The sequence below is a fragment of the Notamacropus eugenii genome, chromosome 2 (assembly GCF_028372415.1).
Source record: "Notamacropus eugenii isolate mMacEug1 chromosome 2, mMacEug1.pri_v2, whole genome shotgun sequence".
Lineage (NCBI taxonomy): Eukaryota > Metazoa > Chordata > Mammalia > Diprotodontia > Macropodidae > Notamacropus > Notamacropus eugenii.
Window position 1 is genome coordinate 515707314 of NC_092873.1, and position 23110 is coordinate 515730423.

Sequence of the window (23110 nt, forward strand, 5' to 3'; positions counted from 1 at the left end):
GGTGGACTTGAACAAGGAGTTTTTCTTAGTCACAGGAGGAAAGGTGGGGGCTGTTGCTAATCCCTTGTTCCTAATTCCCTATCAATCATGTTGTCCTTACTCCCATGATGCTGCCAGCCCCATAACCAATTGTATTATTTCCTCACCTACCCTCTTTTGCGTTTTGTTCTTTATTTAGTTTTTCTAAGCTGCATCTTGGTTTAAGGGTTTTTGGTTTAAACTGAGGCAGACATTGACCCACTCTATTGGCAGGTCTGGGCCCTGCTAATAAACTATTATCTCACTTGGAAAATACTTGTCTCAGTCTACCTTTATTTAAATGTCACTTGTGACAGCATCTTCTTTAGGGTTATTTCTAATGAGAAAATCATATCCATTTCTGTGCTGAACTATTTGATAGGGCCAAAGACATTGGTGGCAAAAACTTATTTTTATGGGTCTCCAGTAGATGTGGCTGCTGAGGATATAAGGTAGCACCTAAAGAGGCAATTGCCAGGTTGCAGTTTCCAATGGTTGATCCCCTGGATGATGGCTCTTGGAACAGCTCTTCCTAGGACTCTTGGGCTTACATACCTGTGATTGACAGATGGTCAACAGTTGTTATTGGTAGCGATGGTGATGTTGGATCCCTTATTGACAAGGGCTATTCCTTTTAATATGGCTGAAAAGTTGAGCTGGAATTAGGGCCAGTGGTCTGGAAGGTGCTGCTTATTCCTGGGGTTCTGGAGATTTTCTGCCCATGAGCGGTAGTTGGTTAGCAATTGGTGTTGTTGGTGGCAGGGTTTGACTTACTTGGCACATTACAAATCTGTCTCTCTCCCAGAGTATCTTGTAGGTTCAACAAAACTGACTTGCCTACTGGTTGATGTTGGTTGGCAGATTGTATTAGTGGTAACAGGGATGTTGGGCCCCTTCCCAAAAAGGTTATCCTCTGACCTTTGATGGTTGTTGGGATCAGGCAGGAAGTAGACCTGGTAGTCTAGAGCGCACTTGGAGTCTGGAGATTATCTAGGGCTTTGGACTCTGGATTTTAGGTTGAGTTACTGGTGGTGAAGGAAGTCATACAAATGAGCTGAAATTTATGTTATCTGACCTCAGTGGGGTCCTCACTGAAGCAAGGAAATCCTGTTTGCTACTCCTCACTATTGTCACATTCCCTCTTTTATCCCCTTATTCCCAACCTTCCCCTCTCTTCTCAAACCTCCCTTCTTTCCCTTTCCCTCATGCTGATCCAAAGACCTTATCTCATACATACTTCAGAAATAGAAGCTGTACTCACTGTGACCTCCATGTTCTCCCCTTCCTATTGTCCCATGACCCCTTTACATCATCTCCCATTCTTCTCTTCCCTCTTTCAATCTCTGACGAGACTTTGTCTTCACTAAGGGAAGCCCCTTTGACGATGACCTTGATATCGCTCCTTCTGCTTTCCCCAGCATATTGCCATCTTAACCAGCCCATATGTTCTGTAATCTTCAATCTCTCCTTATCTATGGGCTTTCCCCCTTTTTCTCCATGTCAGTGTTTGTCAAATGGGGGAATTGGATGAGATGATTTCTATGATTCCTCCCAACTTTAAATGGCATGGGGACCTTAGAATACCACTTTCAGGATGCTGCTCTTGGGTAGGAGATCCCACCGGGTCACCTTGGTTCTCTCCTACTGGGCAGAACATAATGGGGAGGTGAGGGCTAGGGAGGACATAAAGTCTTCACCAGCTGCAGCTGCCCTGAGTCTCAGGAGAAAGCTGAGCAAAGGATTTTTCCAAATTAACTCCACAGAAGACCAGAGGGGAGTGGTCAGTTTGGGTTGGTTTGTTATTGTTTTTTTCTGAGAGTCTTCTTTGCTTTAATGCCAGCGAGCTGTCCTTGGCCTGATGTCCTTGGCCTTGAGGTCTGTTGCTTATTGCTACAGGATGATAGGGAGAGGCTGGAGTCAGGGTGGGCAGGCAGAGGCTGTAATAGCAACTGGACTGCCCTGCCAGAGTGTGGGCAATGGTGGCAGAAGACATCCCCGCACCCTAGGAGAATGCTAGCAGTTACTGATCGGTCTATTCTGCTGTTAATTCATCAGGTTTGTGTCTTGTTTGGGTTCTTTGGATTTATTTATCAATATACATGTTATTTATCTCTTCTTTGGAGAATATAAGCATCCTGAAGGTAGAGATTCTTTAATTTTTTAATTTGTATCCCCAGTACCTAGAATAGTGCCAGGCACATTGTAGGCACTCAATGAACACTATTTGAAAGTTGAATTAATTTTAGCTCCAGCAGCTTTTGAAGCTATCTGCTAAAGAGTGAAAGGGCTGAGTTTAGTGTTCATTAGAGAATATCCACATGGCTGAAATTAGGAACTTAAAAAAATTGAATGCCTCTTCTTGATTCCCTAAATAACTGGGGAAACTCTCAAGAGGAACCAGACTGGCTTCTAAGAAGCAATCATCAGAGGGATAAGTGGACCATAGCTCTTGGAGACCTGGGCAGGAGGAATTTGATCACTCAGCTGAGCAGACTTTGGAGATAAAGGCTTGGGATGTTCAGTTCCTGCTTTCTGGGTCTGCCAGGAAGCAGGGGCCCTTCTTTCTAACCTCCTTAGAAATAACAGAGATAAAGCTGACTAAATACACATCTACTCTATGAATGGAAAGGGCAATGCTTTTATTGGACAACTATTAAAATATCAAAAGCCCCAAGGAAGGATACAACCAAAGTCCTTTGAAGTCCCACAAAGACCACTTCATCAGGAGTGCTGATAGGATTTCAGGGCGCCAGGGAAAGGCAAGCTCCTTCTGTGTCATTCCCCGTTCATAAAGGGTGCTTTATGCAGAGAGGGAAGGCAAGTTCACCATAGGACAAAGATCAACCTTGGAGAATCCAAGCGTCCCCACTCTCCCAAGAACAAGGGAGGCTAGGAGAGTCCAGCACATCCTGAGCATGCTTTCCCAAATTTGGTTTGTAATAGAGATCAATGTATTAATGATGAAAATAGTAGTCACTGCCTCCACATGCATGCAGTGTTTGTTGGACAGTTGGCCAAGCCTAGTCATCACAACAGACTGGTGAACAATTATCTGAAGGTCTGACAAGTGGAAGAGGGATTAACCTTGTTCTACAGGAGCCCAGAGGCCAGGACCACAAACGATGGGTGAAGATTGTAAAAAGGCAGGTTTGGGCTGGATGATGATAAACAATTTCTAACATTCCAAAGTGGATGGGGGAGGCCCTGGAGGCAGCAGTCTTCCTTTCACTGGAGGTCGTCCAGAAGAGACTGATACTAGTGGGAAATGTAGAGTGATGCTAGTTCTCCTGTGGATTGAACTAGAGATGGCTGCTGAGGTCCCTTTAGATTTTGCCTCTTCTACCTCTGAAATACCACAATTCAATGAAAGTTTGGAAAATTTTATATCTATATCTACATATACATAAAAATATATTTCCATTTATATGTGTATTTATATTAGTATATAAATATATATGTATATACATATGTACATATACACACATACATACGCACACATATGCACACACACAGAGTGAGGGGAGGGCTTTTGAGTCAGGAATTCAACATTCAAATCCTGCCTCAGGCATTTACTAGCTCTGTGATATTGAACAAGTCAGTTTACCTCTATGGGTTCAGTTTCCTCATCCACAAAATGGGGAGAATACTTGCATTCCCTGCCTTCCAAGGTTGCTGGAAGGGAAATGCTTTGAAAATCTTAAGGCACTTTAGAAATGTGAATTTGTTATATGTGAACTCACTGAAACATTGAAGTGTACTGGGCTTGGAGTCAGGAAGACCTGAATTCAAATCCTGACACTTGCTAGCTATGTGACCCTGGGCAAGTCACAGCCTCTCTGGGTTTCAGTTATTCACCCATGTGTAAAAAGGGGGGCAATAAGAGCACCCACTCCCAGGGTTCTTGTAAAGAACAAATGGGATAGTAGATGTGGAGCACTCTGTAAACTGTAAAGTGTTATGGAAATGCAATTATTCTTATTCTTATTAAATTCCAGAAGTTGGTTTCCTCAACTGTTAATGAATATTGTACCTACTGAACCAAAGGCGTTGAATGTGGTAAGGGACTTGTCCATGGTGCTAACGTAGCTAGTAAGTGCCACACAAGAGTGTTGGGTTCACAGGTCCCTTCTTTTGGTCAACTGGCCTCTGAGTTCCTTCTGTAATTTACCTGGCTTTTAATTTTGCATATATTTTAATAGGTGGATTTTTAATCTCTTTATAGGCTTATGTTACTTCTCCTGACAGCTCCTGACCTCAAGAAACTTACTTTCTGTTTCCCATTTGCTTTGTATCCCCAAAGTCTCAGAATACTGTGTAGCAGACATTTAATAGAGTTGAATTCAATTATAGGGAGCCTGATGTCAAGTCCAGCAGGCATTCTTTCTCCTACGCCAAGGCTCCCTCTCCCATTGTCATGAATTGTATCAGGAGGGCTTTCTTTGAAACCAACTCATTGGGTTAGCATTTTTGTTCAGTTGTTGTAGTCATGTCCAACTCTTCATGACCCCATTTGGGGTTTTCTTGGCAGAGGTACTGGAGTGGTTCACCATTTCCTTCTTCAGCTCATTTTATACATAAGGAAACTAAGGTAAACAGGGTGAAGTGACTTGCCCAAGGTCACCCAGTTAGGAAGTGTCTGAGGCTGGATTTGAGCTCAGATCTTCCTGACTCCAGGCCTGGTGCTATATCCATTGTGTTACCTGGGTTAATATTTCAAGTATTAATATCTTGATTCTACAAATTAGAAAATGGAGACTCCAAAGAGAAATGACTTCCCTATTGTTACATAGCAAGAAAATTGTGATCAGAACTTAGCACCCTAGTAGTAGTAGTAGAAAGAAAGCTGGATGTGGAGTCAAAAGGTCCAGGTTCAAACCCCACATCTAACACTTACTACCTGGTTGACTTTGGACAAGTCACTTCATTGGGACAAATCACTTCTCTTGACCTCAGTTTACCTGTCTATGAAATGAGAAGATTGGACTATTGGGACTCTAAGTTCCTTTCTAGTGTCCAGTTCACAAACCCAATGATGCTTTGACATCCACAGACTGTAGAGTCCTGTGTGACATTCTAAGGTTATATATATGGATATATAATATGGATATATATATATTTATATATGGCTCTATAAGGATTATATTCACTATTATACAACTTTGTGAGATGGTCAAGATAAGTATTTTAAGAGAATTGGGGTATGGTGTCAAGAGACATGAATTTACTTCCTAGTTCTATGGCCTACTTTAAACATGACTTGGAAAGACTTCCTGGGTAACACAATGGCCTCTTTGGTCTTCATTCTCTCATCTGTAAAATGAGAGAATTGGCTTAGATGACCTCTGACATCCCTTCTAATTCCACATCCACAATCTTGTTTTTCCCATTTTACAGATCCACTGAAGTTCAGATATTTCATAAGACTCACTCAGTTTGGGCTCCAGTACATGGCTCTGAACATTATACCATGCATCCAAATATACTCAATACAAGCAATGAATTGTCTACTACCTAAAATGAACTGAAGAGGTCTGGCCCCTAAGGGAATAATGCTTTGGCTCCAACAAGTCTTGATGCCATTCAACACGGGGATCAGGCAGGGGGAAAACCCAAGCTCTGTGTCAGGGAGGCAGGAGAGCCCGCTCTACCCCCAGAGGAAGCACAGCTCCTTTGATTTACTGAAGCAGAAATAGAAGTCATAAAAAAGTCTCATTACTTGGTAAAAGCTAACATCAAGGCTCACTTTGAAAAGACTCACCATTTCCATACTCCTGGGCTTACATCCCTGCTGAGGAAACATGGCCTCCATTTTTACAGGGTGAGGTTCATGAGTATTCATCACTGTTGCTGGGTTGGTCCAATTTTCCCATCATTAACCAGAGCTCAGGCTGAAGGACACAGATCTGCTGCCATCTCCTCAAGCCCCTGTGGAGAGCTGTCCAGGATTAGTTCAGTAGTTTTCCAGTTGTGTCTGACTCTTTGTGACTCTATTTGGGGTTTTCTTGGCAAAGATACTCCAGCGGTTTTGCCATTTCCTTCTCTAGCTCATTTTACAGATAAGAAAACTGTGGCAAACAGTACGAAAGTTACTTGATTTCATTTCTGAAGATGTTAGAGATGGGTTTCAGTCAAAATGTGAGCAGATCCAAAGGGAAAAATTGGTGAATTTCATTAGAAATCTGAGGTAAAGGCTTCCAAATAAAGATTATAAAAAGTGTAAGGATGAAACAGAGAAAAGAAGGAAGAAAGACAAAGAGAATGGGTAAGAAGTATAAAAAAAAGAAAGAAAAGAAGGAATGAAGAAACAAAGAGAAAAAAGAAGGTAGGAATGTAGGAGAAAGTAAGGATGGAAGAAAAAATAAAAGGGAAGGAAAAAAGAGAAAAAAAGAAGTTAGGAAGAAAAAAGAAGGGAAACCTGATAGAAGAAAAAATACATGATTGAAAGAGGAGGAAAGATAGAAGGAAAGAGTGAGAAAGAACAGAAAAGGAGGAGAAAAAGAGGCAAGTGGTAAAGACTAAGAGAAAGATGCAGAAAGGAGAGAAGAGGGTGAAACAGAACAAAGGAAAAGACCCAGGAGAGAAGAGGTAAGATCTAGGTGGGTTCTTTAACCTCCTGACATTTGTTACTGGTGATCCGGGCCTTAATTAAAGGAGCTGTGCTAATTAGCTGCTCCCTCAGTGTGTGTCTGCCTGCCTGCGGAGTTTATACCTTGGCAAGGCACTCCAGACTACAAACTCTGCTCCTTGGTTTATCTAAACCAAGGTTAAGCATGAGCTCCACCCCCGCTGGATCTGCTGTCTTGGACCACACAGAAGAGTCCAGAAAGGCTCCTACCGGTAGACATCTCTGCCCTGGAACAGTGGCTGTCCTGGTGTGGAGGCTGGTGTGGAGCTGGGTTAGAGCGGCAGCCAAGCCCTCCCTGGTTTTGATGCCAGAGCGATGTGGGGGCCTCCCCTTCCTCCTTGTTGGCAGTGGCTGCCCCATCTGTGAAAACACATCTCTAAGGCAGAACAAATTGGCTTTGGGTGGGCAGCCTTTATGGCCTCCTAGCAGGCCTGACTCCCACACAAGGCTGAAAGCAGCTCTGTGGCCTAGGGGAAAGGCCAGGAACCTTGGACTTGGCATGAAGGGCCTTGAGCTCCAAACCAGGTTCTGCTACTGATTATCCAAAGAACCTTGGCCAAGTCACTTGATCTCTGGGGTTCCCTCCAACCTTGAGAGGGAAACTGAGGCAGAGCTGAGAGGAAACCCTTGCATATTTCTATACATGGACAAAAAGGAGTTAAGAGGAACCTGGACTGGCAACTTTCCTCTGACAGATAATTAAGTTGGAAAAGTAAGGATAAGGTCAGGTTGTGCAGGATTTTAAAAGTCAAACATGGGAGTTAATAGCTGATCCTTATCGAATAGTGCATTGACACAGTCAAACTTGCACTTCACATAAATCATTTTGGCTGCTATCTGGATCACAAATTGGACTGGGGGAGACCTGAGGCAGCTGGTGGTGCGGTACGATAGGGCAGAGAGAATGCTTAGCCCAGAGTCCGGAAAACCTGAGTTCAAATCTGGCTTTAGATATTTACTAACTGTGTGATCCAGGACAAAGTCTAAGACAAAATTTAGAAGTGTAATAATGATAATGATAATTTTTAAAAATAATATTTTATTTCCCTCTAATTACATGTTAAAATAATTTTTAACATTTATTTTTTTTAAGTTTTGTGTTTCAAATTCTCTCTCCCTCCCCTCCCCCTCCCTGAGACAGCAAACACTTTGTTATAGGTTATGCATGTGTAATCATGTAAAACATTTTCTGATAATAACAATAACTTAATTATGAAAATAATAATAGACTCCTAGATACTACAGTGGATAGACTGCTGAGTCTGGAGTCAGGAAGACCTGAGTTCAAAATCAGCCTCAAACACTTACTAGTTATGCGATCTTGGGCATGTCACTTCATATGTTTACCTCAGTTTCCTTAACTGTAAAATGAAGGTAATAACATCATCTACCTCCCAGGGTTAGTTGTGGGGACCAAATAACTGATATTTATAAAAAACATTTAGCATAGGGTCTGGCACATTGTAGGTGGTGTGTGTGTGTGTGTGTGTGTGTGTGTGTGTTTATACCCTTCCTGTTCCTGAGGACTAAAACCAGAATGAAGAGAGTTTCTAAGAGAAGAAGGAGAAAGGCACTGGAAACCATGGGGAGACAACTTTTGCCAATAGTTTGGTTGAGAAAGGAAGGAGAGTTTGTAGAATGATGACTTCAAGGGGAGGTGGGGCCAAGTGAGGAACTCTTACCAGGATAGAGGAGACCTGGGGGTGTTTGTCAGCAGCAGGGAGGGAGTCTTAGCAACCTGATTTTACTTTGAGGTCCCATTCTTTTCTGAACACATCCCTCCTCTTTCCACTACTCATTGAGCCATCCCTTGTCACAAAGATTTGGAAAGAGAAGCAAAGCAGTCAATTGAAAACTAACCAAGATATCGGCAGTCAGACTGCATAAGTGATATTCCACATACACCTCCACCTTCGTTGTGAAGGGAGGGAGAAAGAGACCTCCCAGCATTACATCAATTCTGGTAATAATAATAATAAACAATAATAATTCTCTTGGGTCAAACTTGGTCATTATAATTATACAGGGTACATTTTGTTGTCACTCCTATCAGTTAGTCAACAAGTACTTACCGTGTGCCAGACGTTGTGTTCACATTGTTGCAGTTACTGTGAATATTGCTTTCCTGGTTCTGTTTACATCACTGCATCAGTTCATAGAAGACTCCCCATGCTTCTCTGTTTTTTTCTGTATTCATCCTTTCTTACTCCTCATTGACATTCCCTTAAATTCCTGTACCCTGATTTGTTTCACCCTGCCCCAAATGAAGGTTATCTATTTTGTTTCCAGCTCTTTTGCTCCCACAAAAAAGTGCTTCTATGAAATTCTGGTGTCTATGAAAGCTTTCTTTGTGTCTTTGATCTCCTTGGGGAAAATGCCACATTGTCTATGCTCTATTTTCCCTTAAAGTTCTCACATTTGTTTGTTCTCTGATGGCAGAGGGAGAGACTAGTTGGGAGTCTGATGCAATCAATTAGGCATGGGTCTTGTTGATCTCCTGAAACAACATCTCCTAGAAGAGCTCCACTTAGTTCCAAAGCCACTCGTGTGTCTTTTCCCCTTCTCTGAAGTCAACAAGGGAGGAGGAAGTCAAGGCTTCTGCCCCTGGAGCACCATTGGTCCCCCGGACAAAGCTGTTGATTTGCTGGGACCGCAATGCCATTTGCAGATGTGCGCTACCTCCCAGAAGTGGTGTGTGAGGGAAAGCATCAAAGAAAGGCAGGTACTTGGAAACACAAGGGAGGTCTTACTTACCAGCTCAGGTATCTGGCATTTCCTGAACCACCCACATCTGCTGAAAAGGGAGATAAACCAGCCCTTAAAAAAATCACACACCTTAATTATTATCTGGGTCATCGAACCATAACTCTGCACCAGCAGAGGGTTTTGGCTCCTTTCTTGACAACTGAAAGAGCCCCTCGTTCTTGTCTTCATACTCCAAGTTTCACAGCTGCAGGTTTCTAGCCAGAAAATTCAACTTCACAGAATCATGGAACATTAAAACTGGAAAAAAGCATGGAAGGTGGAAATTTTGGACTTGGGAAGCAGGATTTAACCACAGCATTCTGTGTTCTAAGACCATTTTCAGGGACTAATAATGACTCCCGTTTCTATACTACTTTTAAGGTCGACAAAGCACTTCACAAATTTCGTCTCATTTTATTCTCACTACAACCTTTTGAGGTGGGTGCTACTGTAATCATCCCCATTTTACAGAGGAGGAAACAGAGGCAAACAGAGGTGAAGTGCCCGGGTCACACAACTGGTAAGTGTCTGAGGCTGATTTGAACTCAGGACTTCTTGACTCCAGGACCACTGCACTTGGACCAGTGTCTGGTACATAGTAGCCACTTAACAAATTTTTATTGGCTATTGACTATCAGCTGCCCCCAACTCCAACATTCTATGTACTTGTCACTTAAAACTCTTAACATTCTATCAACAAATCAATTATAAAGCATTAATTAATCAACCACTGTGAATATACATCGGTGAAAGTAAAAATTGTCCATGCTTTTTGAGGAGCTCACAATCTAGTGAGGGGAGATGACATGTATCACAGAGGTATATATGATATGGATCAAGGTGCTTTGGTTGGGTGATGCCAATAATAGCTGGGAGGGATGAGGAAATACTTCATGTAGATGGTGGTGCTTGATCTGAGCCTGACAGTCTAAGAAACAGCTGGAAGATGACTTAGAACCTGGTATAGTAGAGATGGATAGGACCTTAGAAGTCCCACAGAAAAAGGTACAGGAATTGAAACCATAGACCCAAGGATTTTCTTCCATTTCTGGCTCCCAGTAATGCAGTGGGTTTAGTATATAGCATGTGGTCCAGAAGTCAGGAAGACATGGGTTCAGATCCTACCTCTGAACCCACCTCTTCTGACTTAAGAGGTAATACTTTCCCACTATTCAACTGAGATTTAGGCTCTTCATTTGTAAAATAGAACTAATGAATGGTTGGATGGATAGATGGATAAAAAAGTGTTTACTCAGCACTTACCATATGCAAAGTACTGTGCTCAGCACTGGGCATTCAAAGAATTCCCATGAAATGATACATCTAGGAAGGGGCAGCCATAAGGCAGGAGGAAAGGTCCCATGGTCCTTAGAGGACAACAGCAAAGTGGATGGTTCTGCCCCTTTGGGATACCCTTCCCATTGGTAAAATTAAGTCAGTTTCTGATGTTGAATCATTTGAGGTTTTTGGGGGTGAGGACTTTCTTTTCCTAGTCCTCAGGAGGCTTGGGCTGCAGAACTCAGCTGGCATGTCACATCTCCACGGGCATTGCTTTCCTGGATGATGCCTATGGGACCTGAGCTAAAAAGATGGCATACTGCCATAAGCAGGGCTCCTCCAACAGCTGGATTTGGTAGTGGTGAGGAAGGGGGATCTCTTCTTCATAGTGATTTCCCTGTATTTTCCTGTTACTAGAGGCTTCCAGGCAAAGGTTGAATGACCCCTTGTTGGGTCAGTGGTAGCTGCAGAAGTTGTGTGGGAAGCAGGGCCAGAGGTCTGGAGGGTGCTGCCACTCTGGGGAATCTATAGGGTCCTGGGTTATCTCCGCCAGAGTCCCAGTGGAGATGATGGTGAAGGTGGTGGTAATGGTGGTCTGAATTGTCTGACACCTCCCATCTCCTGTGTCTCCCTCAGGGTGCCTGATTGGTGGTCTCATAGGTGGCAACTGGTCCACATTTGGTGGGGATGCTTTCAGGGCTTATACTAGGGCCAGAAACTCAAATCAAATAATGTCTGTGCCTCTTACACTTTAAAAATGTCATATAATTTCACTTGTTACTGTGATTACTTCTTTCCTTCTTTGAATCCATCTGTGGCCTGAAGCCTGACTGAGATGTCCGGACAGACTCATTCCTCACATAATTTTCTGGCAGTTCAGGGTGGATGACGGAGACATCAATTTACCCGTAAGGTACAAATTGGGAAATGGGTGGGGCACATCTGCTGCCCAGGATGCTTAGCCTGGGGAGGAGAAGACTCTAGGGGGACATGATAACTCTCTTCAAATATTTGAAAGCCTGTCACATGGAAGAAGGATTAGATTTGCTTTGTTTGGCCCCAGAGCACAGGACTGGGAGCACTGCATCAAAGTTGTTTTGAGACAAATTTAGGATTCATATCAGAAAATAAAACAATCCCCAAACCTAAAATCCTAACCTTGAGAGATTCCCTATAGTGGAATGGGCTGGTTGCCTTTAGGAATAGTGGGCTCTCTGCTACTAGAGGCTTCCAAGCAAAGGTTGAATGAACCCTTAGAGGGACTGTTGTAAGGTAGGATTCCTTTTCCAGTATGGATCAGACTTACGGCCACCAAGGTAAGTTCAAAGACTGAAATTCTTTGATTTGGTGATTCTGATCCCTGCCCTCTTGAAAGACATTTTAAGGAGGTTAAGGCATAGCATTATCTGGGTGAGTATGTGAGGAAGGACAATTTAGTAGCAACTGAAATCTTTAGTCTGAAGAAAAAAAGATAAAGAGGTTAATGAATAATGTTCTTAATCACCAGGGCTCATGAGAAAAAGAAGCCTATGTCTTCTGAGGGGTTCTGCCAAATAGAAAAAAAGCTCAAGTGGAGATAGCTACAGGGAGGAACATTTTGGTTTAGTATGAGAAATAACTTCCTAACAATCAGAGTTTTCAATTTCCATAGAATGGGCTGCTTCATGAAGGAGTGAGCTACCGAGCAGAAGTGGTATTCAAGCAAGGAAATTGAAGAGGGGATTCCAGCAATGGAAAGGATGGTGGATTATGTGATTTTTAAGTTCCTTCCAACTCTAAGACAGTATGATTTACAGTATTAATCCAATTAGCTAATAACAATCCCACAAGAATTTATTAAGCACCCTCTGTATGTAATAAGCTAAATTTATATATAATATTAATTATAATATATACATACATACATACACACATATATGCATGCACACACACACACACACACACACACACACAGAGACAGAGAGAGAGGACCAAGGAAGTTCAAGAGAGGGGATGGTTTGTGGGGAAAGATGATGAATTTTGTTTTGAACCTGTTGAGTGTGAGTTGTCTAAAGGGTATCCAGTTGGAATTGTCCAATAGGCAGTGGGTACCATGGGTCTGGAACTTAGCTTGGCAACAAGGACTGGAAACATGGATCTGAGCACGGTCTGAATGGATAGTCATTATGGATGGGAGCAGGTGAAATAATGAGTCTTGTGTTCCAAAGCCCCAATGTCTTTTGTCTACAATGGCCCTAGGAAGAAGGTTGCACCTAGATCATCAAACTCCTTTCACAGGTGAGGAAACTGAGGCTGAAGGGAAGTGAATGTCCTACTTTTACTGACTCAGCTCCCGCATCATGCTGGCCACCCTGACAAAAGGCATCCGCAGACTCTCAGGGGCTGAGGCCAAACTCTTGTCAACGAGAGTTTCAGTGACTGGGGGTTCGCTCTCCATCTTCTGGGTCAGCTGAAGCACGTCCTGCATGGTGTCATTCAGAGCATGTCGTCATTTGGAACCTGTTGCCTCTGCCCATCCACAGAACCTGACATGGAAACTTCAGCCAGAAGGTCGGAGGCTTTTGAGCAAAGCTTTGGATCCTGGCTGTGCTTGGGGGAGGCGAATGTCAGGGATTGCAGATAGATGATGTCATCATGGTTAGCACTGAGAGGATTTTTCTCCCCTTTCATCCAAATCTCTCTCCTGCTTATCTCTGTTTACAACTTTAGCCCCTTCTCCCTCCCCCCACCCTCCCCAAATAACTGGGACTTCATAACTCTCCAATGGAGAAGTTCCATGTGAGTCAGAGCATGATTTAGAGCTAGGAGAGACACTGTGATCTTGAGTTTTGTTAAAAGGGGCAGAGTGATGGCCAGAATTAAGGTGGTGACAGTAGTGTTGACTCTTCCCCTCTAATGAGCTGCTGGTGGCACAAGGATAGAGTGTTAGGCCTGAAGGCAGGAACACCTGAGCTCAAATGACACTTACTAACTGTAGGACCCTGGGCAAGTCACTGTATCCTGTTTACCTCAGTTTCCTCATCTGTAAAAATGGGGATAATATCAGGACCTATCTCCCAGAGTTGTTGTGAGGATCAAGTGAGCTTATTTATAAAAATACTTAGCACAGGGCCTGGAACATAGTAGGTGCTATATAAATGCTTAACCTTCCCTCCCTCCCCCCATCCCTTTAGATCCCATCCAAAAGTAGAACGTCTGTATTCGGATTCAAGGCACCTACTTCAAATCCCAGCTTGAATTCTTTCTACATACATGACCCCGGGCAAGTTAGTGAATTACTATGGGCGTCTGCTTCTTCATCTGGAAGATGAAGGTGTGGAAAATGACAATCTCTAAGGTCCCTCCCAGCCCTAAATCTATGATCCTAATTTCTAGTGAGGAAATTCTTGTAGAGCCTTATAATTGTCCAGTAGATTCTAATCTTCCAGAATTGCCTGGAATACTACTGACCTGGATAAAAGGGATTATTTACTATTGCCTATGCGTGATCTTAATGGAATTGGCATTTGGCAGGAAGGGAGTCAAGCCTTGTCTATATGGTATTTTTCTGTTTATGGGATAGGGATCAGGAGCACAGCTTGAACCTAAAAGTTATTTTTTCCTAACCCCACAATATCCAGGAGTGGCCTAGCTTCCAGTGCCCCTTCTCTGAAGAGTGCAGAGTGGTCAGCAGCATGACCCTACTCTTCCATTCCCCTTCTGCTAGAATATCAGTTTCCCTTGAAGAAGGGTGAGTGGAAAAGACCCTAGAGATATATACATGTCTCCTTATGAACCTCAGCTAGATAGATCTATGTGCACACACGTAATTTATATGGGCACCAGATACACATACACACACACACACACACACACACACACACACACATACACTCATACACTCATACACTCTTCCAGTGTTCCAGATTTAATCTTTCCATTATCCTGGGCTGTCCTTTACTACATAAAACCAATCAGTTGCCCAAAGTGTTATATCTATCTACCTTTCCAACCTCTCTTGCATAGGGCATCAGGCCTCAGAAGGCCTAAGTTCATATCTAGCCTAAGACACTTACTTGCTATATGATCCTGGGCACTTACCAAGGCCCACAATGATTCATTGACTTCACCTCTGTCTGCCTCAGTTTCCTCACCTCTAAAATGGAGATAACAGCCCCTATTCCACCAGGTTATTGTGAGAATAGAATGAGATAATATTTGTTGAGTAGTTAGCACAGGGCCTTGCACGTAGTAGGTGCCAAATAGATTCTCACCTGTTTCTTGCATCTGTTCTCTCCATGCACACACAGAGCTGCTACCTTAGCCCTCATCACCTTTCACCTAAACTATTCCAGTGGCCTTCAGTTGGTTTCCTAGTCTCAAGTCTCTTCTCATTCCAACCCATTCTCTGCCCAGCTTCCAAAGTGATTTTCCCAACCCCTGCATCCTCCTCCTACTCGGTAACCTTCACTAGACTCTCTATTGCCTCTGGAATCAAATATTTTTTCCTTTGTTTGGCTTTTAAATTTCCAGCCTTGTTGGATGTAACTCTCCTTCCTACAATGGTCTCTTCTCCTTTCCTCACACACCGTTGCATCTCCTCCTTCCTTACTTCCACTGGCCATCCCATGTGGTGGGAATTCGACCCTTCCTTAGCTCCACCACAGAGACCCTCGTGCCTTGAAGATGCAACCCAAGCAGCACCTTCCACAAAATTCAGAGGCATCAAACTCACAGCTCTGGAGACAGAAAACTCCCAGGGCACTGGAAGTGTCAATCCGTGGGTTTTTAAGGCAATCTGCAACCTGTGGGGATCATTTTGATTTAAGTTTGACAAAGATGAAACCTTTCCTGATTCTCCCCCTCCATCTCCTCCTTCCCTATCATATGCTTACCCTTCTTTATTTTTTCTTTTTATTCATCCTGCATAGACTTCTATAACTCCTTATTGTTTCCCCCATTAAAATGTGAACTCCTTGAGAATAGGGACTGTTTCATTCACTGTCTTTGTATTTCTAGTGCCTAGTATATAGTAGGTACTTAATAAATATTTGTTGATTGATTTACATTTCTTGTTATAAAAAATTTCATCTTTTATTCATTTATTTAGATTTCCCCCCACTTAGCAGTATTTTATTTTTTCAAATTACATGTAAAGAAAATTTTCAGCATTCACTTTTATAAGATTTTGAGTTCCAAATTTTTTTCTCCTTCCTTCCCTCCCCTTTCCCCAAGATGGCAAACAATCTGATATAAGCTATACATGTATGGTCATATTAAATATATTTCCACAGTAGTCATATTATAAAAGAAGAATTAGAATAAAAGGGAAAAACCATGACAAAGAAAAAGCAACAAAAAAGGTGATAATAGTGCTTCAATCTGCATTCAGACTCCTTAGTTCTTTCTCTGGATGTGGACAGCATTTTCCATCATGAGTCTTTTGAAATTGTCGTAGATCATTGCATTGCTGAGAAAAGCTGTCTAATAAAGTTGTTGTTACTGTTACAATGTTTCTGTTACTATGTACAGTGTTCTCCTGATTCTGCTCACTTCATTCAGTATCAGTTCGTGGAAGTCTTTCCAGGTTTTTCTGAAGTCCTCTTTCTCATCATTTCTTATGGAACAATAGTATTCCATTACAAACTTATTCAGTCATTGCCCAGTTTCCAATTCTTTGCCACCACACAAAGAGCTGCTATAAATATTGTACATGTGGGTCTTTTTCCCCTTTTTTATAATCTCTTTGGGACATAGACCTGGTAGTGGTATTGCTGGGTCAAAGGATATGCACAGTTTCATAGCCCTTTGGGCACAGTTCCAGACTGTTCTCCCAAATGGTTGAATCTGTTCACAACTCCACCAACAGCACATTATTAGTGTTCCAATTTCCCCATATCTTCTCCAACATTTATCATTTTTCTTTTTGTCATATTAGCCAGTCAGATAGGTGTGAGGTGGTACCTCAGAGTTCTTTTAATTTGCATTTTTCTAATCATTAGTGATTTAGAGAATTTTTTCAGATGACTATAGAGAGCTTTTATCATTAGAAGACTGCCTGTTCATGTCCTTTGACCATTTATCAGTTGGGGAATGACTTGTATTCTTATAAATTTGACTCAGTTCTCTATATATTTTAGAAATGAGGCCTTTGTCAGAGACACTGGCTATAAAAATTGCTTCCCAGGTTTCTGATTTCCTTCTAATCTTGGTTGCTTTGGCTTTGTTTGTGCAAGAACCTTTTAATTTAATGTAATCAAAACTATCCATTTTGCATTTTGTAATGTTCTCCATCTCTTGTTTGGTCTTAAATCCTTCCCTTCTCCATAGATCTGACAGGTAAACTATTCTTTGCTCTCCTAATTTGCTTATGGCATCACCCTTTATGTCTAAATCATGCACCCATTTTGGATTTATTTTGGCACCTGGTGTAAGATGTTGGTCTACACAGAGTTTCTGCCATACTGTTTTCCATAAACTTTCATCTTGTTGATACAGCCCAATGCCCCACCTTGCCAGTATCTTTTTGTAGGTTACCTTTCCCTCCTAACTTTATGTCATCTGGAAATGTCACAAACATGTTACATTGTCACTGATACTATATCTATATCTAAATCTATATATGGCTGTACATTGCACTTATATATAAATACACATATGAACATATACACATGTATACTGTATACATATGCTATCCATGTCAGTGGACTCATTTATGTACTTATATATTATAATGTGCATATACATAGTCCTATAACACACATATGTGCATATAATACCAATATACATATTAACGATATATAGACATATTAAACTACTGAAGCTTAATGCACACATATACAACATATAATCTCTATCTCTACATATACACAGTAATATATGTATTAGGTTTTACTAGCACTAAATCTGCACGAAGACTTTTGGGACAGTAACATTTCTGCATGCATATGTTTATACACTCATGTAACAGCACTGGGCCAAGTGCAGGTCTCTGGGGTACTCTTCCCATAGGCCTCCTTCCCACTGGATATTCCATTACTGTAACAACTATTCCTTGGGAATAATTAGCCATTTATTCAGTTCCAAATCCAACTCATTGTCCTCCATTAGGGGAGCATGGGAAACTTTTTTTCGATGGATTGTTAAGATTTAGGTAAATTATATTTACAGAATTCCCCAATCCTCTACTGAGAAACCCTGTCCATAAGGGTCAAAGCTCTTAATTTTCTTCAGGGCAGAGAGTGAACCTTATAATTTTCTTTTGCCTTCACAGTCCCTTACTCAAGTGCCCATCTACATCACATTATAGGGACAAGTAAACACTAGCATGAGAGAAGAACAGCTTATGCCTGGAGAGGGCAGGAAGGTCTTGGCTTGAACTGGTATCCAAGGAAGTCAACACCCAAAGCCCAGGGCCTTTGTACCAAGGCTTCTTTGTGGCTTTAGTCCCTAGGAAGCCAAAATAAATGGAGGGGATGGTCAGTCCTGGTTAAGGAGGTAAGGGGTAGTGAATGTTGGAGAAGGTGACTGTCCTTGAATAAATCATGTCATCTCTCTAAGCTTCAGTTTCCCCGTCTGTAAAATGAGAAGATTGGACTAGATGACTTTTGAGGTGCCATTCAATTCCAGGGCTAGGATCACATGATTGCCCTGGAGTTATGAAGTTAATAAACATAAGAGTCAGGTCTAGAATTTGGGTCTTCCCCATGGTTGTTTATGAGACACAATTTGAAATAATGGGAAGGAAGCTGAATCTCCTGTTAGAATATGTTATTACAACATTTCACCATTTAACATATCTAGGAATATCCAAGATGTTATGGTGGGGGAGTTAGGCCTGGAGGCAAAGATGGAACAAAAAAAGACCCAGTTTGGAGGAGACAGTCAGACAGTGGGAATTTTGTCTGTCTCCTAGTGTGTAAGGAATAAGAGGCAGCCGAAATCCCAAACCTTGTCTTGAGTTGCCATTCCTTCTGCTAGGAGGTTTGCTTCAGAAGGGCAGCCATGGTTGAGTACAAAGGAAGAGCATCAGGGGAACAGGGGATGAAGACAGTCACAGAATGAAACAGATCTAGAGAATGACAAATAGAGTGGTGAAGATCCGGGAACCGAAGTCCATTTGCTGAGTGGTTGATAGAAGGATATTTAACCTGTGCAATGAAAGTCTTGTGGAGCCTGGGGAAAGGAGTATGTGGATGATCGGTATCTTCAAGTCCACAAAAGGTTATCCTGAGGGAGGATTAGCTATGATCTGCTGGGCTTCAGAAGCAGAACTAAGATCAATGGGTATAAGTTGTAGGGAGACAAATTTGACAGATAAAGAAAAACTTCCTAAAAAGATGAAGACTGTCTCAAAGTGGAATGGGCAGAAGTGGGGAACCTGTGTCCTTGAAGCCACATGTGGCTCATTCTTGAGGATCTAGAGGGCCACATGTGACCTCGAGATCTCAGGTTCCTGACCCCTGGGCAAGGCCATGAGGCAGTGAATTTTACCATCAGTATATTTGGAGGCTGAATATACCATCATTCAAGAGGTAGCTGAATGACCTCCTTTTTTATATATTGTAGAGGGGAATTCTTGAGTACGTATGGTTTGAACCAGATGGGTTCTGAGTTCCTTCCAACTCAGACTCTGTGATCCCATGAATCCCAATTCTGACTGTGTGGCTCTTGTGTGGCTTATGGAAACCCAGAATCCCAGAAAGCCAATGCAGTCCTGCCTCTCTCTTTCCTCATCTGTATAAAAAGAGGCCATAACTGATATCCTGCTTCCCTTGCAGGGCTGTTGTGAGGATTTAATGAGGTTATTTGTGTCAAATACTTTGTCACCCTTAAAGGGCTTTGAAAAAAGTCTGGTTATTGGAGTGTGGGGGCCTCATGCCTTCCCATTCTGCTCTTGACAAGCACAAGCCTTTTCCCTGTAGAAGTCCTTTCTTTTTAAGGTTGCTACCCTCAGAAGGAGAAGCCAGGCTGTAAAAGAGTTTAAGAGTCATCAGTAAAACGCCTAAACTAGAAAGGATGCTTCAGAGGTACTCCACCCATCATTCCTCACAGGTCTCCTGGGTGGATTCCCTTTGTCATCTGCTGTGATGTGCCAGTGAATGAGGTCAGTGGTGAGAATTATGGAGAGCTCCAAATAATTATGGTTCAGGGACGGGATCCCCTGTCCTGGCTACAGACTGACCGGCTCCACTCTGACTGACTCTTTTTCTGTGGCATCCAGCCCATCTACTTCGAGGAGTGGCTATCTGGTGGCGGCTACTTTTATCATGTCAAAGGCTCCTTTTGGAGCCACTACCTCTGTCAGCTTGGTTCCTTCTCCTTCAGTAATGCTCCTTCCACCCCTAGTCCCCCATGTGAGTGCAACATTGGCATGACCATTATAGGATTGGACCCCTTCCCCATATCAGAAAAATTCAAATAGGTATGCATTCTATTCACCATCAATTCTCTACCCAAAGTAAGGATGTTATCATTTCAAATACCGGTATCGCCTTAAAGGGCATCTTGTCCAAACTTCATGTAAACACAGAACCCCTCTGTACCATTTAAGGGGAGTGTTTGAAAATGATGACCTGGAAAATCCCTTCGATCACTGCATTTGTCTATGATCTTATCAGACTCTATCTCTGATGTCTGATCATTCAGACTCCAATGGGAGAATTTACCTAAGGTAGACCATATCCCTTTGGGACATCTGTCAGCAACTAGGATTTTCTTCATCAATGAGGCAAACTTCCATCGAATCAAAATAGATTTTTCTGTAACTTCTACTCCCTGTTCCTTTTTCTCACCTCTTGCATCAAGCAAACTGAGCATAATCTCTTTTCGCCACAGGAAAGTCCTTTAAATACTTGAAGACAGTGATGTCTCCAGGCTAAATTTCCCTAATTCTTCAACTAAGTGAAGTGGAAAAATCACTTCATCTTTCCTGGACTCAGTTTCCTTATCTGAAAAATGTGGCTGTCTTACCTACTAGATATACTCAACCATCCCCTTTAGCTCTAGTATTATCCAGCCTGGATTGAAAATAATTTGTTCCAAGGGTCATGAAGGTGTCTGCAGCAGGTGCTGCGGAGGGCTGAGAGCTTGGTCAGACATCCATTGCATCCCGTGCTCCTCACTTTTGTCCTGCCATGAAACTTTAATGAGTCTTGAAGAGATAGTGAGGCTGATGACTTTGTACAGCTCTGCCTCACTTAAATCCAATTCATGCACAAGTCAAGACATCACCCCATGATATCATTGGTCCTCTTCACAAATGAAGAATGAACAACCTGATCTATGATCTTATGACATGGGGTCATCATATGTTAAAGAGCAATACAGTACATCCATCATGAATACATGTTAAATGAATTAATGGGTATAAAATATTTATAGTAATGATAGGGATATTTAACCTGGAGAGAAGAAGAGTGGTGGGAACGAGGTAACTGCCTTCAATTATGCAAAAGCATGGACTTCCTCTACTTGGCTCCTGAGGGCAGAACCAGAAGGAATGAGTGGGAGTTATCATTTCACTTCCATCTGAGGAATAGCCTAGCTAATAAGGGTGGCTACAGTGGCTCATGGGGCTTGTCTACTAAGGTGTGAAGATAGGCAGATACAAGTTTTCCCGGTTCCTTCAAGGCAAAAGCTCAAATCTTGTCTTCTTGAAGAGGACCTTCCCTGGTTCCCCCCAATAAAACTAATGCCTTCCTTCTGAGATTACCTTCCACCTACTCTGTGTTTATCTCACATGTTCCTCTGCATGTTATCTTCTCTGTTAGAATGTAAGCCCCTTGAAGGGAGGGACAGGGTATCTGTCCTTCTTTGCATCAGTTGAGCACAGTGATCGGTACACATAAGAACTTAATAAGGACTTGTTGGGTGAGTGAACGAATAAAGTGCTTCCACTTCATTTACGTGCACTTATGTTTGCATGTTGTGTCCCCCTCCAACCTCCTCATAGAGCAGAAGACCCTTGAGGTTAGGGATGCCTTCATTTGCATCTTTTTATTCCCATCACTGCCAGTTAGATGGTACAGTGGATAAAGTGTTGAGCCTGAAGTCAGGAAGACTCATCTTCCTCGATTCAAATCTGACCTCAGATATTTACCAGCTGTGTGACTTTGGGCAAGTCACCTAATCCTCTGTTTCCTCATTTGTAAAATGAACTGGAGAAGGAATGGCAAACAACTTTAATATCTTTGCCAAAAATCTTCAAATGGGGTCATGGAAAGTCGGACCTGACTGAAAATTGATTGAACAACAACAAATTCTTATCACTTGGTATAGTGCCTGGCACATAGTTGGTGCTTAATAAATGCCTATTTAATTGAATGAAGTTCAAATAATATAGCTATAAAGTGACAGGGCTGAGCTTCAACACCCATATTTTCTGATGGACTCCACCCAGTTTGGAGTGGAGGGCCGTGGTCTTTCCACTGCCCCACTTTGTTTCATTTGATTCTTAGCATCATGATAAAGTATGTAGGAAATATTATCACTATTCTGAGATGAGAAGACAGGTCTAGAGAGGTTAGGCCACTCATCTAAGGTCATAAGGAAGTTACTTATTGAGCCTTTAGATCTGAATCTGTTCTCCTTATCTGCTAACACAGTGCTATTATTAATAAATTATCATTGTCATTAAATATAAATGGAATTGTGGAAGAAGAATTCTGCTGGAATAATCATTCCCACAAGAAATTTGTGGAGTCAAAGAATCACTGAGTTCATGGTTGGAAGGGGGCAAAACAATCCTCACCACAGCACACCATCTAAGGGGTCATCCAGCTCATTGCTTGGTGACTTCCAAGGAGTGGGACTACGGCAGCTTCTCCCGCCTTGGGGTGCCTCTAAATTGTTGAGATTTTTTCCCCTGCCCTCCAGCCTAAGTTGGCTTCTTTGAAGTTTTTCCTCCATTGCTCTCAGATTTGCCTTTTGGGGCCAGGCAGAGTAAGTGTAATTTTCACAGATTTAGAGGACTCAGCTGAATCTAATAATATGAAATTCAACAGAAATGTATGTAAAGTCACAGTTGTATACAAAAATAAATCAACCTTATGAGTACAAGATGGGGAAAGCATTTCTTAAAAAATTATGAAATTTGGAGATTTTACTGGTCTGCAAGCTCAAGTTTTGGAGTCTGATACCAGTGGCTGCCACAAGTGGGATTGTGATGTTGGCCCTTAAGAGGGACCTAGACTAGCTATCAAACACAGGAGGGTGGTGGTCCCATTTTACTCTAGCCTTATCAGACCTCATCTGAAGTGTTACGTTCAGTTCTTTGGACTGTGGTTTCAGAAGGGTGTGGCTAAGTTGGAGAGTTTCTGGAGGACAGCCCAAGATGACGAAGGTCCTTCAGTCCATGTCATTTGACTATGGGTTAAAGAAACTGGGCATGATTGACCTGGAGAGGAGGAGACTGTCATTATAGATCTATCCTCAAGTATCTGTGGATGGGGAAAGATTGACCTG

At 42.2% G+C, this 23110-nt stretch overlaps 1 pseudogene; it reads left to right on the plus strand.

Moving 5' to 3' along the window:
• The first annotated feature begins 13946 nt into the window (after positions 1 to 13946).
• The window catches only part of LOC140523239 (2-amino-3-ketobutyrate coenzyme A ligase, mitochondrial pseudogene), a 114172-nt pseudogene continuing 105008 nt past the window's right edge, over positions 13947 to 23110 (plus strand).